The sequence below is a fragment of the Osmerus eperlanus genome, chromosome 18, assembly GCF_963692335.1.
Source record: "Osmerus eperlanus chromosome 18, fOsmEpe2.1, whole genome shotgun sequence".
Classification (NCBI taxonomy): Eukaryota; Metazoa; Chordata; class Actinopteri; order Osmeriformes; family Osmeridae; genus Osmerus; species Osmerus eperlanus.
The window spans coordinates 7,613,321-7,628,129 of NC_085035.1; the positions used below are offsets into that span (position 1 = coordinate 7,613,321).

The 14,809-nt window shown below is 41.5% G+C and overlaps 1 protein-coding gene across 5 annotated transcripts in view; it reads left to right on the forward strand.

Moving 5' to 3' along the window:
- Positions 1 to 14,809, forward strand: part of pam (peptidylglycine alpha-amidating monooxygenase) — a 143,256-nt gene that overhangs the window by 32,786 nt on the left and 95,661 nt on the right. The gene's annotated exons all lie outside the window — the stretch shown is intronic.

Consider the following 14,809-nt stretch of genomic DNA (forward strand, 5'->3'; position numbering starts at 1 on the left):
ATTTGGCAGACTGGTGTAAAAATTGACCTAATCTCTATGCCTTAAACGTCCTTTTAAGTTTTTCCCTTCTCGTGATATTTTCAGGCATTTAGCCTACTCATATTGCATTCATTCATGAATAAAGAACCCCCTTTGAAGATTATTATACAACGTTACCTGGCAGTAGAAGATGGAATCGCGATTCAAACAGTACCATCTGCTAACTGAAAATATGCCCCCAAAAACGTAAATAAGCTTGACATTTATTTAGTGGAAAATTGCTTTCATAAAAAGATCAGTGGTAGCAATCATTGTCAGTAACAACGCAAAGTGCAATATAGCCCTGTGTGGAGAAGCTGCCCCGGTAAATTGTACTACTACAGTACAGTACTAGACTACTGCTGTGTTCGTCTTGGTAGCGATTGCGTTGGTTGAATTCGATTTAACGTTCCGATGTTCGGTTTAGGCTGAAATTTATTATTTTCATGAACAGATTGACAAAGTTTAGGCTGTGGCAATGAAGTTCAGGTTAGTAGTCAGATAGTTTCACCTATTGAAAGACTTTTGATTTAAGTAAGGGGAGTGCCGAACATGTTCTTTCGCCATTTGACTTCCTAAACAGCTGTGTAGTTAGATGTTTTTGTAGTGTCTCGCGTAGGCTACAGCGTTGCAGTGAGCTACACTGGTTTGAAACCACAGGTAACAACGTTTACTTGTAATCTAATGTCTTAATAAATCTTACAACGAAAATGTATTTGTGGGGAATGTTTATTTTAACGATTGAAAACAGATGCATCATTGACCACTGTAGTATGTGTTGCCCGGGGAACAGAGGCTAATGTCATGATGCTAATACTTCAGTGAAATAGTAGACTACTGTTTCCGAAAGTAGATGTACTTCCTTAATAATATCAGCTTATATTTTACATTACACATCACAATTGTGTGTCATATCACAAAGTAAAATGAGTAAATAGTTATCACCCTGGCCTCTTTGCTTGTGGCGTTTCTGCAGCTGCCTTGCAGTAAAGCAGTTAGCTTAGCTATCTCCCAGAAGTTAACGAGCTGCTAAACTAATGTTCTGCTAGAGGTAGTCACGCGAGTTTTCGTGACGTTAGTGATGTAAGTAGCGTCATTGACTGTGGCTAGCAATTTAGCCACCGTTAGCTTCACTTTTCGCAACAAAAACTTAATTTCTACTTAAACCGTGCAACGGAACGTAAATACAAATATAGCTTCAAGCAGCGATGCGGGTTCCTCCGCAAAATGGCAAAATATTATAAAAATGTACAATGTAGGTCAAGAGTTGGACAACGAGAGCAAAACGACTTCATGTTTGGCCAACAACAATAGGCTGAATGGGGCTTTGAACTCATGAGCATAATGTTACAATTCAGTCTCTCTATCCTGTCTGCTACACAACAACTGTTGAGATTTTATGAATAGAAATGGCAGAGTATTACCTTTGGTCAGCTTTTGGACAAAGGTTAAGAAACGGTTGACATTTCAATGTCAAATTGCATGAAATTGCACATGGTACTACTTTAGAATGATGTAATCTCAAAGCCAATAAGGTTTGAAAAACCATCAGTCAAAATGATATTTGATTTATTGACACAAAGATATTGAGGCAATGTGGACATTTACATAAATACACCCCTTTCAGCCATTTTGTATTGCAATTTCTTATTCTATTTCACCCTATATAAAGACACATCTGCCCACACACAACTTCCATCCATGCTGTTTCCCTCTCTCCCAGCGCAGGTCATGCCAAGGCAGAAATGCTGCGGCGCCGCATGAGGTTTAGAGGTAGTCCAAAAACATGCCTCCCACAATTGACACATTTTAACCACAGCACTCTTTTCAAACTTTCCCCAAGATGGCTGAAAAACCTCAGATATTGTAACTCTTCTTGAGTTGATCTCTTTCCAGAATCTCAGTCAATGCACAATTAACAATAGTCATGTGGGCAACTGGGTTAGGGCAGAGATCATGTTCAGCTCCTTGCGAGAATAGCCTATGGCAGTGTAGCAGCCGACTCTGGTCCCATTAAAATACACAACATGCACAATCAGGGTGACCAACAAGATTATATTAACTGATAAACAATAACATTAAAAACATCTAACTGAACAAACACAACAACTGAAATCCCTCGCAGGGCTGTTGTAACCGCACTATTTTCCACAAGTCTTTGCCTATTTGACATACCGCACTGCATGCTGGGTACCCAAGGGGCACTGACGCTGATTATCTAGCTGTGCTCCGACTGTCGACTGTGTGATTTGAGTATTAGCTGTGGTCAGCTTTGAGACAAAGGTTAAGAAACGGTTGACATTTCAAGGTGAAATAGGGCATGGTATATCAGAATTATGTCATCCTGTTTAACAGATAATCAAAATTATGACAGGCCAAAAGACTGTCTGGATTTGAACCTGTGACCTTGCTCCTTGCAGTGCACTGTCTTAGCCTACTGAGCTATTCTCAGTGTTGAGAACCATTGTGGTCAGTTACTGTATAGAAAAGTAAGCAATTTGTCCTGTGGCAAGCATTATAAGATTTGGCTGAAGTTTAAACAGCTGTAATTCAGTGATCTTTTGAGATATCAAGGCAGGGGCAGGCAGGCAGGGCAGGCCAGCTGGATGAAGCTGTCTTGGGGGCAGGGCAGAAGAGAAGCTGTCCAGCTAGAGAGGGGGAAGTCCAGCAAGGGGTCTGTGTTGCGGGTGACTGTCTCTGGAGGGCTGGCAGGCAGAAAGGTTGCCCTCCTCAACCTTTTGGGTGAAGAATTTGCCGAGATGCAAAATTATTCACTAATTATAAACACAAAGGGGAAAAGGTAGCTACTTCGAGTTCGGTTTTCCTTCACTTCAAACTCACGATCTAAAGGTCTAAAAGTGCTCAAACCTTCACCATAATTCAAGAGTAGTGTACTTTCACATACCCAATCATTGATTCGAAAAATAATTTATATTCGTAATGGCGGGCTGTGATTGGAAGCGAAATGAAACGGGAGCTAAAAACCGAGGGTAGGGGCTTGGTCAGCACACAATTTTCAGAAAGCATGTGTGTGTGTATCGCCATGCTCGCGCGTGTGTCAAGTAGGGTGACCACCTGTCCCGCTTTGCGCTGTATCGCACAGCATTTTCAATATGCGACGTGCGGGGCAAGGGGTGATAATGCTGTGCGACACAACGCAAAGCGCGACAGGTCTGAGAATTTGGAGCACGCGCGCTATGGAGCAATTCAATTTAATTCAATCATATATTGACATATCAAGGTGAAATTGTGTGTGGTACTTCATAATGATGTCATCTTGAAGGCACAAAGGTTTGAAAAACCATCAGTCAAAATTATATTTGATTGATTAACACAAAGATATTGTGGCAATGTGTACATTTACATAAATACACTTTCAGCCATTTTGTATTGCATTCCTTATCCAATTCGACCCTATAGAAAGACATGTGTTCTACAAATCTGTAACAATTTTCAAGTAGATTGGATCTATGGTTCATGAGGAGAAGGGTTTTGAAGGTTGTACCAAATTTGGGCAGTACAGCAAAATCTATCATGGCGGACCTTATGGGTTCTTGAGGCTTTTTTGTTCCCCATGAGAAATAAGGCATGTATACCAATTTTCAGGCATTTTGGAATAATGATCACGTAGACTTTGGGCATGGCTTCTAGCGCCACCTATGGGCGTACATGGGCCATTAGCGGTCTGGGAGTAGTGAGTGACCTGTTGTATCATTGGGCCAAATTTGAAAAAAATCCTGGGTTTAGGGTTCCTCCGGAGGAACCCTAAATACAAGCAACTCAATCGCTATCAAGACGAAACTTTTGACACCTAGGTTGTCTATGTAGTCCAAATATTGACAAAGATTTAGGGGTGGGAAAATAAATAATAACTAGAAAGGTACATTTCCTGAAGAAAATGTGTGTGTTTGCTGAAAGCAGTTGAAACGATTGTTTCGATGGCTTGAAAAGTGAAGAAGGTTTTACAAACATTTTAAAAGAGGTATGTGCTTTAAAAAGAAAATGGTGAGAAAGTGTTAAAAGTATATCTGTCATTGTTATGCATTGCGATATTTTCTTACTGTTGAAAATGGAGAAAAAACAGTGATGAAAAGAGTATCTTATTGACTTTCATACATTTTTAAGCGTTAAAAGTAGTGGTGGGCATAGATTAATTTTTTAAATCTAGATTAATCTCAATGTAATTTTGGCGTTAATCTAGATTAAAATGGCTCATTTGAATTCCACCGAAGGCATTCAGAATATGTGTGCTACCCAAATAATGACTAAAAGTAAGTCTTTGAGAACGGGTTTCTCAAGTCAGGTGGCGCATTAGACCAGGGGCTCATCTCCTGTTTACAAAATGCATCACAAACTGCTTGAGAAAGCTGTTCTATATAATTGGTGATGAAAATAAATTATGTTCAATAAGATGTACTTGTGTTTATTAACTGTTTATTAGATTAGTTAACTTGGCTGATAGAGCTGTGCAGACGGGCTTGCATTGGTTGCACTCAAACGGTAGTTTGACGACGACTCTTCCCCGTCGCTACATCAGTGCTTGGCCCGGCATCTTCCGCATTAGCTAAGGGATGCTTTGCGTTTAGGTGGTATTTGAGACTGGAAGAACTCCTACAGTAAAGTAATTCCGCATAGCACAAGGTGCAAACAACCTTAGTCTTGTCAAGGTTTCAATTGGGAAGCTTCTTAAAAATACATTTTCCCTGAAGCAAACCAGGCGGCTTCATAGCTGCATCCATGTTAGCACGTTACGTTTCATGTGATAATTTCATACACAAGGCATACACACAGGTTCAAAGACTCGTTCTCGCCCTCTACAGTGCAATTCGGCTAGGTATACATCCGCACTAAAATATCAAGGTGTCAAGTCATTGATCCCTTGATTGATCAAGTCATTATAATTTGCGTAGTACAGACCCAGCTCCCAACCCAACTTTGAGAATAGATTAACGGCGATATTTTTTTTTTTAACGCAGCGCGTTAACGCCGATAACGGCCCACCACTAGTTAAAAGTATTAAAGAATGAAAGATTGAGAAACAGAAACAAGTTTGAAGTTAGAAAAATGAGCAAATATAGTGATGAAGAGTATATTGCATAACAGTTATCAATATCATAGCAGACAAAAGTATGTCAGCAGTATGAAGGTGAAAAAAAGTGTTGCTTTGAAACGTTCCAAAATGGTGAGACAGTGTTAAAAGTATATCTGTCATTGTTATGCATTGCAATATTTTCTCACGGTTGAAAAAGGAGAAAAAAGAGTGATGAAAAGGGTATCTTCATAAATGTTAAAGCGTTATGTTAGAGCCATTTTATATTTTATTTCATTCTAAACCTTTTACATTTTTAAACCCCTAGTATTAGTTAGACTTGTACACTTCTTATTTAAGATTCTTATGTTTAATGTGTGCACCTTCCTGCCACAGTAAATTCCTTGTCTGTGTGATGTTTCTTGGCGAATAAAACCCATTCTGAAAAGTATTAATAATTGAAAGATGTAGAAACAGAAAAAAGTTTGAACAGTGGAACAGTGAAGAGCGTTGGCCAATCGGATTGGTTCCTTGTTTCTTGTAACGTAGCAACTGTTGGTCATTGTCAACATTTCTAACCTAGAATCTAGGTTTTAGGTTCAAGCACAACCAGTCCTGTTCAGTCACTTAATTTAAATATGACATCAAAATAATAATCCATAGTGCAGGGTTGCCGATGTTGTTGTTGTCCCTGGTGAGTTTTTTAAAATTCAATCTCGTCACATTATGTGACTTTGTTGTGCAACTGGAAAAGCTAGCTACTCTAACTCAGAATGCTGCTGCTGCAAAAAAAGCTGAACTATTGTGGGTGGTAAAGATCATGCTACATCTAGCCAGCGGATCATTTCTTGCAAGTGTGTCAAAGTGGTATTTTTACAGATTGTATTAACACCGTAGGCGTGAATAATGCATGCATCGTCATTGTCGTCCATCTTTAGCCGAAGAAGCTAGAGAGGATGCAATGGGAGATTTCCTACAGTAAGTTAGATACTGCTTCAAATTGAAAACGGAGACGATCTTTTGATTAAAGACAAGTTCCTTAACCTCTGTTGTATCGCCGATAAAAAGTAAATACTGTTACGAAGCATTTGTTTGTAGGTAGCTGTTAATGAACGATAGACGTAGCCAGTTTCGCCGTTCTATGGCAGCTACAGTACTGTATGATGACAGTCGTAGCTAGCGTTGTAAGCACTCGTCACTAGAATGGCCATAACTTTAAAACAAAAGATCATATTTCAAATCTGTCTGCTGTTCTACATTGCCCACACACTTATGTATATCAACTCTAACATGGCCTGTATCTTGTATTGAAAGTGCTCGAAAATTAGCTTGTCTAATGTATGGTGGACTGAGAAAACATATTTGTCAAAGCGGACCGAGCGGATGTCGTGGGAGAATTCCTACTGTGTTAGATTTACTGCTTCAAATTGAAAACGGAGAAGAAATTTAGAGTAAAGACAAGTTTCTTAACGTCTGTGTTCAATATCGTCAACTAAAAGTAAAAACTTTTCAGTTACGAAGCTTTTGTTCGTAGTAACGCCAGTTGCAGTAAACCTTTCGTGACCCCGGTTTGGCTGTTCGTGACTGGCTGAGTCGGATATGACAGTGTTGAGCCTCGATTTTTGCAGATTTCTGTGAAACTTTCTTAAAGAAAAATAATCTAGCTAGATTATGTACACTTTAAGTTCAATGTACATACCTTGTTTGGCCAATTTGGTCGATTGTGGAAAAAAGTAGAACCGTTTTTAGTTATGGAGAGCCATCGCGCTAGCTTGGAATTGCGTTATCCCACTCATCACTTCAGTGGTCATAACTTTTAAACAAAATAGTCTATCTTAAATCAGTCTGCTGTTCTGAATTCACTACAAAAGTACGCACATTTCATACGCTCTAACTTATCCTCTATCTTGTAGTGAAAGTGGTTAAAAATTAGGTTTTCTAAAAAAGTAATGCAGACGGAGAAGACTTTTGTCAGAATGGCTCTGTGAAATCGTCTTGATAAAGGATGATTTGCCTAACATGATCATATAAATATTTACATCATTAGAAAGCCCTAAATCTTGTCTTCAAAATGGTATAAACAGTTCAGGTATATTATTTGAAAAAGTCTGCATATTCAGGCAGGAAAGTGTTAAAGTGTCAAAAATTTACGCAGTGAGAAACAGTTCTGTCAGTGCATGACGTCACAATTGAATTTGACTTGAACATTCTGAACCATTGAAACCCATTCATTTTTTTTAGCACTTTAAACTTTAATACCTTAAAAACTTTAAAAGTTATCAATTAGAAAAGTAATAGCACACTAGAGCAGTTCAGACTTTATCAAATGAAGTTTGAACGGTGTTTCTAGCTTAAACGGTGTGAAAGGAGTAGGCGACGGAAAAAAGTGGGAGGAAAATTTAAAAAATAATAATAATAAGTATGCAGAATAACAATAGTGTTTTTGCTTGCAGCAAACACACTAATAATAATAAGTATGCAGAATAACAATAGTGTTTTTGCTTGCAGCAAACACACTAATAATAAATATACATGAGAGAACAAAGGTTGTGCTCTTGCCAAAGGCAAGCACACCCAATAAAATGCCATGTTCCACTCATTACGTCTATTTTACCGATTTTATTTGACCGAATTCTGCATTACCAAAACACAAAAAAAGTGGCTTCGTTTAAGATCTCTACAGACCTTGCAGCTAATATAATGCTCAACACTTGAATGGGGGCTATTACTTGAAAGAGGAATTATTTACTGTGTCGTCTCAGTTACACTATCAGGGCTTTTAAATACTGTGACTTGCCCAAGTAGGCAAATGGCTAGTAAAACATAACATTTCATAATCATTTCAGTAAATCAAGCAGCGCTGCAAGACCCAGTGAAATGTTATACAGCTAGCAAACTAACGTTAGCTAGCATCGCTAACTCTACTTCGGTAGGCTATCCTCAGTATTTGCAAGCTAGCTAAACTTGTATCTACTGTATCTAAAATAGGATAATTAGCCCCGAGACGAGCTTTCACGGGTGTTTGCGCGTCTATGTTGCTTCACTCCATGTGCCTGCGCCTCGTCCATTACTGTTTACAACGTTACTTGGTTGGCATTGCCTTCTCAGCGTGAGAAATACATTAAGGTTTGGCGTGAGAGCTTGGGAACTGGTTGAAATGCGTGTGTCTCACGGCCAATGCATGAAAGTTGGCAGCCATGTTAAAAGGTGTATAGCCTACTTTACAGTTGAATGTTAGCTGATATTTAACTAGCCTACGTACATTTAACCGATACAAATGCTGCTAACGTTTGCTAGGTACACAGCTGCCGACGCTAGCTAGCTAGAAACGTCAACACAATATATATATATATATATATATATATATATATATATATATATATACATAAAATTATCAATCTTTACCCGGACAAGTTACTTTTGTGCATGGACAAGTGAGAAGTTGATGTACTTGTCCAAGTGCCTCAAAAAGTTAATGTCGAACCCTGGATTAACGACCTGTACGACCGTGTGTCATAGTTTTTTACAAACGTTGGTTCGCTTTTAAACAGGACCGTGTGAACTCTTACCGGATCTAATGAAAAATGCTGCAAAGTAGCAACTCCATTGATTTGGACCAAGCAGACTAACGGGTTTGAAAGCACCCTCAGAGATGGCATGCTGGCCTATAGATCAAATTGATCAGCATGGCTTGTAAGGGAATATCTTTTTGGCACACATTGAAGATTTTGTAGAGGTACTTGGGCGGAGAAACTGCTCTACAGAAAATAGACATTGATAACGAAGTCTTAATTAGTTTCAGACTTATCGAGCACCGTGTTCGTGTGCAAGATGTACAAGCAGGGGGGGACTGTCAAGGCCCTCTATAATAATATATTCAAAAAATATATATTTTAAAAGTAATATGTTCACATTTTATTTTATCAATTCATAATTTGACAATCTAAAGACAATGTCTGAAATAAACCCTTCAATCCTGCCTATTCAGTTTGGGTTGGAATGTGAAGAGTTTAAAGTTTTCACCCTAGAGTTTTCACTATCAGAATTTTGTTGCCTCCGTTGTTTGGAGGAAAATTCTATGCAGTTCTGTGATTGGTGGTCGAGCTATGAATTTACAGGGGGCCGATTTAATTGTAATTCAATGAAAGACTAATTTCCATTGACAGTTAAATTCTTCAATATTAAATCAAACCACTACCACTTGACTCGTTTTAGTGACCAGTCAGTGACAAAACGGATTTGGCTGTTCAGGTCTCTGCCAATACAGCCCAACACTAGCTAGCTGAAATAGCCACACTGATGATGTCCTTTTAATATTTTCTCCATTGATAGCTAGCCAGCCACTTAGCCTACAGTTGCTGACTTGAGACCGGTTATAGCTAACATACCACCTAATGGAAGACGTAGCGGTGGCAGTGATTGTCTGCTTTGCAGACGAGTTACACGTCACATGAGCTAATGCAACGTTTACAAACAAAAGTAACCAGTGCTACGTCGCAGCTATCAAAGACAAAGTCTCCAAAGGTACTAGGTCGCCGCCATCATGCCCATTCGGAAACAGTGATAAAAAGGTAGACGACACGGACATTGTGGGCAAAGCTTACATTGTATGCTTTTCGGCCGTGCGAGGGCACTTCTCACCCCCCCTAAAGGTAGCTCCCTGTAGCACAGGTGCTGGACGCCCAGTGTTATCGCCCTGGTTTCCAGTCTACCTGTTTTCCGTAAGCATACGAACTGTGCGTTCACCTAACAGCAGCCACTGCTGTCGGCCTCTATCACCAGTCACAAACATTATTGGTGATTTTCAAGTCCCATCTCATATTTGCTGCTGTAGGCTAAGAACATTTGCAAGCTCGCATGAAGTGGGATTACATCGCACTAGAACAAAAACACATATGATTGTTGTTCCGCTGCCATACAATGCGAGCTATTCAGGCTCAAGGATCAAATAATTTTTCAGTCACGTATTTATTAACTACCTTAGCATTCAGGCAGCATTTTGTTTTGGGTTCATCAAAAACAACTGGTTACCGTGGACACACCAGACAATACCTTAATGTAGGCTAATCACGTAATTGGGGTTGTCTCGAGGCAATTTACTACGATATCACAGCCTCAATGACACGACATATTACAAATGTATACTTGGATCGTCGCTGTTAACCCAGACAATACGATACAAATTAATTTGGGGGTATTTAACTAAACAATGTTCATAATATGTTAATATCACAATAAGAATGAAAATTATAATCTAAGATTAAAACTGTATAAAAGAATATAATGTCAGACAGGATAACGGATGACATTATGGGCTAACAGAAAATACCTTATCCTATATGACAAAAATGTTATCTGGTATTACAAAACTCAGTTTTACCCTTAATCAGGCAGTTGTTTTGGCTACCTATAAAAATCTGTAACCTTGAGCTTTTAACTTGCAAGTATGTAAATTAATATTAAATAAATAAATTAGCATATTTCTTTTTTTGTGTATTATCCCCAATGACACATGATTTTACTACAGAGTGTACAAGTGAGTGAAAAGGGTATATTTCACAAATTTTAAGAGAGACTTAATAACATTTCACCTTTGTTTGGGGGTCCTTCAGGGTCTTCCTGATTATGTAACATCCTTCTGATAAAATCTCAAAATAAAATGCCCCATAACATTTCTCCAGATTGCTTGTTATCCCAGATGACATTGGCTGACGGCTAGTTTTGGGACAGAATGCTCCAAAGCATAACAATCAACTGGATGTCTTTAAAATGTATCGGCAACACTCATAAAATAATTCCTGGGGCAGAGATTTTAGGTTTTATTTGATGATAAAAAAAAAAAAAGAATCTGCTATTTTGGCATTTCACTATGATGTCCGGACAGTTATCTGGTATGACATTGTGTGACTTTAATATTTCAGTTATACCGTTGCTGCGGTATGAGCTGTTTTTTTTTTTTAAATGTCTCGTCAAAGATGGAAAGTGCAAGAATCCCTCAGGTTTTACGCAGCGGAGAAAGTAACCCTCCGGTTGGTGCGAGCAAGCAGTCAGTCACCACCAGGTGTATAGAATAGCCGAAGGAGGTGCACCCCTGGAACTTTCCAGGACATTTCTGGTTACCGAAAACATTCAGACGGCAACAGATTAAGGAAATACATTCCAACCGTGGGACAGTGCCTCTGGACTGGCAGACCGGGGTGGTGGTTCCCCTCTTTAAAAAGGGGGACCGGAGGGTGTGCTCCAACTTTAGGGGGATAGTTGAAATGTCTCGTCAAAGATGGAAAGTGCAAGAATCCCTCAGGTTTTACGCAGCGGAGAAAGTAACCCTCCGGTTGGTGCGAGCAAGCAGTCAGTCACCACCAGGTGTATAGAATACCCGAAGGAGGTGCACCCCTGGAACTTTCCAGGACATTTCTGGTTACCGAAAACATTCAGACGGCAACAGATTAAGGAAATACATTCCAACCGTGGGACAGTGCCTCTGGACTGGCAGACCGGGGTGGTGGTTCCCCTCTTTAAAAAGGGGGACCGGAGGGTGTGCTCCAACTTTAGGGGGATCACACTCCTCAGCCTCCCTGGGAAAGTCTATTCAGGGGTGCTGGAGAGGAGGGTCCGTCGGATTGTCGAACCTTGGATTCAGGAGGAGCAATGTGGTTTTCGTCCTGGCCGTGGAACTGTGGACCAGCTCTATACCCTCGGCAGGGTTCTGGAGGGTGCATGGGAGTTCGCCCAACCAGTCTACACATGTTTTGTGGATTTGGAAAAGGCGTTCGACCGTGTCCCTCTGGGGCTCATGTGGGGGGTGCTCCGGGAGTACGGGGTACCGGACTCCCTGATCGGGGCTGTTCGGTCCCTGTACGACCGGTGCCAGAGTTTGGTCCGCATTGCCGGTAGTAAGTCGAACTTGTTCCCGGTGAGGGTTGGACTCCGCCAGGGCTGCTCTTTGTCACCGATTCTGTTCATAACTTATATGGACAGAATTTCTAGGCGCAGCCAGGGCGTTGAGGGGGTCTGGTTTGGGGACCTCAGGATCGGGTCGCTGCTTTTTGCGGATGATGTGGTCCTGTTGGCTTCATCGGGCCGTGACCTCCAGCTCTCACTGGAGCGGTTCGCAACCGAATGCGAAGCGGCTGGGACGGGAATCAGCACCTCCAAATCTGAGGCCATGGTTATCGACCGGAAAAAGGTGGAGTGCAATCTCCTGGTCGGGGAGGAGATCTTGTCCCAAGCGGAGGAGTTCAAGTATCTCGGGGTCTTGTTCACGAGTGAGGGAAGGATGGAGCGCGAGCTCGACAGGCGGATCGGTGCGGCGTCCGCCGTGATGCGGGCTCTGCATCGGTCCGTTGTGGTGAAGAAGGAGCTGAGTCGAAAGGCGAAGCTCTCTATTTACCAGTCGATCTACGTTCCTACCCTCACCTATGGTCACAAACTGTGGGTAGTGACCGAAAGAACGAGATCGCGAATACAAGCGGCCGAAATGAGTTTTCTCCGCAGGGTGTCCGGGCTCTCCCTTAGAGATAGGGTGAGAAGCTCGGTCATCCGGGAGGGGCTCAGAGTAGAACCGCTGCTTCTCCGCGTCGAGAGGGGCCAGTTGAGGTGGCTCGGGCATCTGATAAGGATGCCTCCTGGACGCCTCCCTGGTGAGGTGTTCTGGGCACGTCCCACTGGGAAGAGGCCCCGGGGAAGACCCAGGACACGCTGGAGGGACTATGTCTCTCGGCTGGCCTGGGAATGCCTCGGGGTCCCCCAGGAAGAGCTGGTGGAAGTGGCCGGGGAGAGGAAAGTCTGGGCCTCCCTGCTTAGGTTGCTGCCCCCGCGACCCGACCCCCGGACAAGCGGAAGATGATGGATGGATGGATGGCATTCCAACCATTTCTCACGCTGAGAAGCACAGATTTCTGCGGAGTTGATAGTCATCTCGAGTTATATCTACAGAGTTAAAAACCAGACAATAACAAACAATCTCACGCCAAACTTTTGATAAAACTTGAGAGCCCTGCTACTACATTTCCCACAAGCCCTAAAAACTGCAGTTATTAAACCACTCCTAAAAAAGGCTAGTTTAAATGCCGAATTAATGAAAAATTATAGGCCAATATCAAACCTCCCATTTTTAAGTAACATAATAGAAAACGTGTTTTTTCAACAGCTGAACAACTTCTTTGCCGAAAATAACTGTTTTGATGTCTTCCAGTCCGGTTTTCGTCAGCATCACAGTACTGAAACTGCACTTGTTAAGGTCTTCAACAACATCCACTTAAACACAGACAGTGGCAGAACTTCAGTTTTAGTATTACTGGATCTTAGGGCTGTTAACTAATTTTTTGAATAAAATTGAGCTTGGAGATATTCCTCAACTCCGTGATATGTCATTTTGATTTGAATTTTGCGGGGATTAAGCTTACAATGTAGCTGGTGTAATGACGTTAGCTGCGCAAATGTCTAGGCAGGCTAGGCAGTGCCTACCTTGCCTATCCAGACTGCACGTCACTGCCCACAAATGCTGAACAACGCCGACACACAGTGCTTGTCTTATCCACCACTCTCTCGCCTGTACTACTGTAACTAAAATGGGAAACTTAAAAAGGCCGGCGGGTCCTCTATCTCTCGTGGGTCGCCACCACTCGCCATACTCGTCCTTAGTGCTGCTAGCTAGCTCACGGCGCCAATCAGAGCTTCAGAGCTACAGACTAGATGTCCCTGCTTGTACTGTTTACTGCGTTTACTGTTTTGACATATTAGCCTAACAATAAATTAGGTAATCTGGCTTTCATAACTCACTGCCTAGCCTCTTACTGACATCACCGCACGTCACTGGTTGTGGGGTATGTGAGTGGAAATACACATATATATATATTAGGGGTGGAACGATACATGTATTCGTACCAAACCGTACGGTACGGGCGTCACGGTTCGGTGCATGAAATTACACTGAGAATACACGGTATAAAAATACAATATATATATATATTAATATAATATCATTGATCTTATATAGCGCTTTCTACTACTCAGAGTACTCAAGATTCCAGCATTCATTCAGACACAGTCAAACTGGTGGTGGTACAGAAGCGTGGCTGCCAATCAGCTCCTACGGCCCCTCTGACCACCACCAACATTCATTACCAACATTCATTCAGTGAAGGGAAACTGGCGTTGGTCACGGTTTGGAATGGAAGGGAGAAAACGGGACAACGGCGGATATCGCTATATAAAAAAAAAGTATTATTATTATGCTAATCAGGGTTTCCCGCAGTAATTTTCAGTTAAGGCGGCCGCCTAGGCAACACACGCCTGCCGCCTTAACTACGTCGTAAAAGTATTTTATAAAAAAAAATTATAGCGATATCCGCTGTGTTACTATGTCCTATTTTCTCCCTTCCAATCCAAAAACGCCAGTCTCCCTTCTCTGCAGAACGAATTAGTCTATCGCACAAACTATCCCCCCCCCCCCCCCCCCCCCCGCCCCGCATTAGTCTATCACAAACTAGGGCCCCGGTCTGACGGCAAATCCTACCACCTTAACTAACACATTTTCTGCAGGAAACCCTGCTAATATACCCTCTTGGTGCTGTGAAGCCGTCATCATATCAAGGATTGGACCATTTAGTTCTGCTTAAATGAAACTGCCAATGATATCAACTATGAGCGTTGACATAAATAACCTTTTCAAGCATAATTCCATTACTGATGGAAAGATGCTTCCATCACGTTATCATAGATGGATCCCGGTTCTGTCTAGTATAGTAAAATTCTCGTGAA